Source organism: Pteronotus mesoamericanus, unplaced genomic scaffold (assembly GCF_021234165.1).
Source record: "Pteronotus mesoamericanus isolate MK-2021 breed Mesoamerican mustached bat unplaced genomic scaffold, CSHL_Meso_final contig_94, whole genome shotgun sequence".
In the NCBI taxonomy this organism is placed as follows: domain Eukaryota; kingdom Metazoa; phylum Chordata; class Mammalia; order Chiroptera; family Mormoopidae; genus Pteronotus; species Pteronotus mesoamericanus.
In genome coordinates, this window is record NW_026555285.1 from 45,694,489 (window position 1) to 45,699,341 (window position 4,853).

The 4,853-nt window shown below is 41.1% G+C and overlaps 1 pseudogene; it reads left to right on the top strand.

Annotated features, from left to right (window-relative positions):
* The first annotated feature begins 273 nt into the window (after window positions 1-273).
* LOC129081182 (60S ribosomal protein L18-like) lies at window positions 274-842 on the top strand (annotated as a pseudogene).
* Window positions 843-4,853: the final 4,011 nt, after the last annotated feature.

Below are 4,853 nucleotides of genomic sequence, written 5' to 3' on the forward strand. Positions count from 1 at the left end.
AACCAATCAGTGTCTGCAGGAGTGTGTTGGAGGGTAGGGCAGAAGGACTCACACGTATGAGCCAGACAAATGAGTATGATAATACCGACATTTAGACTTTTATCACTACATAGAGTCAGCACCCACTGGTCCAACTTCCATCACAGTCAGCTGCTTTGGTATATAATAACAATTGAACTTTAGGTCCCACTTGGCATCCCAGTCTTTTTGGGTGCTGCCTTAACTTATAGGGGGATAGGTGTCAAGCAGAGGGGAGGAAGAGAAGGCACTGTCATGGGAGTATGTATCGGGCACAGTGAAGACTGAAAGGTTCAGCACCAGGGAGCCCAAGAGCTAGGACGCCTGTCTCAGGCTGCTGGTCAAGCTGTAGAGGTTTCTGGCCAGAAGAACCAACTCAACCTTAAGCAACGTGTGCTGAAGAGGTTGATCGTGGGTCGCACCAACAGCATCCTCTGTCCCTTTCTGGGATGATGCAGAAGATGAAGCTTCCTGGCAGGGAGGGCAAACCAGCTACAGCTGTAGGGACTATAACTGGTGACATGCATGTCCAGGAGGTACCTAAGCTGAAGGTGTGTGTGCTTCGTGTGAGCAGGTGCGCCAGGGAGCCGCATCCTCAAGGCTGGAGCCAAAATCCTCACCGTTAACCAGTTGGCCCTGAACTCCCTTGATGGCTGTGGCGCCGTCTCGCTCTCTGGTCCTCGGAGGGTCCAGAGGTGCACAGGCATTTCGGCAAGGCCCCAGGAGCCCCTCGCAGCTGCACCAAACCCTGTGTGTGATCAAGGGCTGGGCAAGAGGCTGGGCTGCACAAACTAACCCCAGGTCCTACCTTGTTATTAAAATAGTTTGGATGCTGAAAAAAAAAAAAAAAAGGCGGAGAGGGAAAGTGCTTTATTGTGTAGATGTTTCTTATCACACATTATTTTTTTTTTTAGCCCCACAGTGACCATATGAGGTAAACACAATTCCTTCTCCACAAAAAAAAAAAAGAAGAAGAAGAAGGAATTCTGGAGACTTTAAGTATCTTGATAGAGGTCAGGCATATAGTAAGGTTTCGAGTGGAATGGAAAATAGTGAAGGGCCAGGCCAGGCACCCAAGCCTTCTAGAAGATTCTAAATCCAAAAGTGTGAGTCTTCCTGAAGAAAATCTGCCGAGGTACTCTTAGCAGAGTTATGTATTCCTGCTGAGTCATCTTCAAAATGATGACCTGCTTTGATGGATTGCCGGGGTTCAGAGCTTCTTTGAACTGGGGCTCCTTTCATCCTGTTGAATATTATCAGTGTGTCTAGTGACCCTTCTTTGTTTTCTAAGCTCTAAATGAGAGAGAACAATGCAGTCACATCTTGCTATTCTGTAGCTTTTCTCTGCTGAGTCATGCCACTTAAGCACCTTGTTGTGCGAGAGGCAGCATTTGCTGAGTGCATGAAAATAGGCTTTTTTCTCTACAATTTGTAAAGCATTTTCACACATAACATCTAATTTTATTTTGCCTTGGCAAAATAGGCCACACTGAGGCGAAACGTTTCCACAGCAGTGGTTAATCAAGGTTACTTCTTTTAAATCAATCATTATCTTGGCTCTACAGCAGTGATTTTCAACCCGTGTGCTGCAATAATTTTTAAAACATGCAATACCTGGCTGTTTAGTCAGGGGCACTGACCTCTTTTCCCTTTGATTGTCAGATAAAAAAATGACAACAGCCAACACAACAATAGCCATTCAGTCTTGCCCAGTCTTGGGCAATAAATATACAGGTCATATAATAGAGTTGTATCTTATTGGTGATGTCGCATAATAAGGTTGCATCTGATTGGCTAATTCTTGATCCAGAAATCCTACTATAGAAGTATAGGCACCTGATTTTTTAAAAAGTCACTTCGGGGCAAAAAGCGTAGGTAATTACTACTATTATTATTCTTGTTTTGTAAAGCAATCAAAATTCTACCTAGCTGGGGTTTTTTATAAAGATTTTATTTACTTACTTATTTATTTATTTTTAAAAATCCTAGCTGGGTTTTTTTAAAGATTTTATTTATTTATTTATTAAGATTTTATCTATTTATCTATCTATTTATTTATTTATTTAGAGAAAGAGGGGGAGAACCATCAATGGGTGGTTGCATTTCGCGCGCCCCCTGCTGGGGACCTGGCACATAGCCCAGGCATGTGCCCTACACGGGGAATCAAAGGCATCCTCTGGTTCACAGACCAGCATTCCATCCCCTGAGCCACGCCAGCGAGGGCATCTACCTAGTTTTTTTTTTTTTTTTTTTGTCAGATCAACAACAAATATATTTTTTGGTGTGCCGCAGAATTTTAGTTAATTAGTTTATGTGTGCCAGGAGGTGGAAAAGGTTGAAAATCGCTGCTCTACGGGACAGGCAGGAAAGAGAAATGCCTTTAATAACTTACAGAAGGGCAAGCAAGGAAGCGTAATGCTAGCATGCTGTTCTAAACCAGGCTTTCTCGATCTGCTTCAGATTGCCTAGGCGTGTCTGTTAGATACTCTAGGCTCCCATCCTGGATTTACTAGTCTGAGTTCTGAACACAATGCCTGGAAATCTGCATTGTTTGAAAAAGCTGTCCGGTGACTCTTTTATATAACTTGTTTCGTAATGACTGCCCAGCCATAGTCTCAAGATGGAGGCTGCTCAGCGAAACAATGCCTTGACGTCATTCTGGCGCCATTCGCCATGATCTGCAGGATCCGACTCATTGGGACTCAGGTGACTCTTCAGCCAGGCCTCCCGAAAGAGTCAGTTAAAATAAAAGAATTGATTTTTAGGCCACATAGCGTGCAGCTGCCTTTCTGGAGCTGCTGTGATCTCTGATTAGAGCACTTTTAGGCTGAGAACCGACATGAACATGGGTTTCGGGTTATTTTCAATTAGAATTTTTTTCATTCGTTACCCAAAATTAACACGACTTGATTCTTCACAAAATGGAAGCATTTACATTTTGAAGGAGAAAGTGAAATTCTAATCACTTTGACATCGATACGCACTCCATCTTTGCATAAGATGACATCAGTGGTATAGAATGAAACGCCTTTAGCTCTGTGACTGGGGAGAGTTAATGCAGCTAAACGCGGCTACCAACCTAAGCCAACATGTGAAGTACTGTAGGGAAAATATTCTCAAGTAGAGCATTCTGTTAGTTAAATAATGAGATATTTTGACTGCTGAGAAACATAAATAGCCCTGACCCACTTGACTAACTACAACAACAAAAAACAAAATGACTATTGTCTAGGAAGGAGCCATGCATTGTCCAAGTCAAAGGCTTTAATTTTCAAAACAAAGAAAAAGGCATGGATCCCAATCAGCCTTATCTTCACTTTACTTACACCAGGAACTCTCAACCTCTGCCCACCTGACAAGTGGCACTGGAATGTTGTTTGCTGTGAGAAGCTGTTTTGTGCATTGCAGGATGTTCAGCAACATCCCAAGCCTCCACCTACTAACTGCCAGTAGCACCCTGTCCCCAGCTGGGACCCCGAAATTGTCTCCAGACATTGCCAAATATCCCCTGCAGAGCAAAATCACTTCCACTTGAAAGCCATTAATCTCTGTGCACTAATTTCTTTAATTCTAACTTCTGTAATAATAAAAAAAAATTTTTTAATCGAAAGAATTCCTTAAGATGTGCTTAAAATACCTAAAAATAAGCTTATTTAAATACTTTAAAAACACTCAAAAACTGTATGAAGACCAAAGATATAGGATAAGGATAGATAGAGCATTCCAGTTTTATATATAATGAAACTTTCATTATGTGGTGATGTACGTTTGTATCAGTGGTGAGTGAAGGCTCAAACTGTTAAGCTGCAGAGCAATATTAGTTTAAGCATCCTAGACTTCCTGCCTCAAAAGCAACAGGGCCAACTTTTGATATGCAAAACAGAGTCTGATGTAATCAGAAGAATGGAAAGGACTCTTGGAAGAACATGTAGTCTCCCCATTTTAAATGTATTCGCTTGTAATTCAACTGTATGGACCTCAGAAAGCATTTTGGATCCATCCTGAACTTAACCTCTCAGTGTATCACTGTGTCTGTGCCCGGAAGGATGTCCTTGCCCATACCTTCTCCCTTCCCCAAATCAGGGCAACGGGTGACTTCACTCTTGCCACTTCTCACGCTGTCTCAGTTAAGTAACCCTGAAGTCCCTACATCCCAAAGCCTCACCAGCGGCCAGAGAAATGAAGTTCAGGGAGAGTAAAGAGGTCTTGGTATGGATTCCAGGGTGGGAGCGGAAAAGGGGCCCCTCAGGATTGGAGCTGTGCAAGTCCCAAGGCCTCTTACTATTGAAACCTTTTGAGGAATGTCCATCAAAACACTTTTCTCTTATGCAGTTAATAAATGCTCATCTAGGACCTATTAATAATTTTTTTAAAAAGGTTATAAAGAAGATTGAATTATTTTGCTTTTCTGTATAGTATTATCATCTAAGTGGTATCATCCTTTAGGTTTGCCTAATTTTGTTTGACTATATATAAATGAAATCAAATAGTGTGTGTGTATATATATATTTTATATATATATATATATATATAAACATTTTGGTATGTTAAATCAACATTAGGTTTTAAGATTCATCTATGTTTGTAAGTCTAATTCATTTTATTGCTGTTTAATTCTCTACTGTAACAATATATTACTTTTATTTATTCTTTCTTCTGTTGATTGTGGTTTTTTCCTGTGTCACCTAATACAGATAAGGCATCTAGGACTGTTTTTATGTGTTCCTTGGTATAAGTGTCCAAGAGAATTTCTTACTTCTCATGTGTGAGGTGAAAACCCTGGATTTTAGGAGGTAAGTGTCTCCAAATGTCTAGATCATGCCAAATTCTTTCCC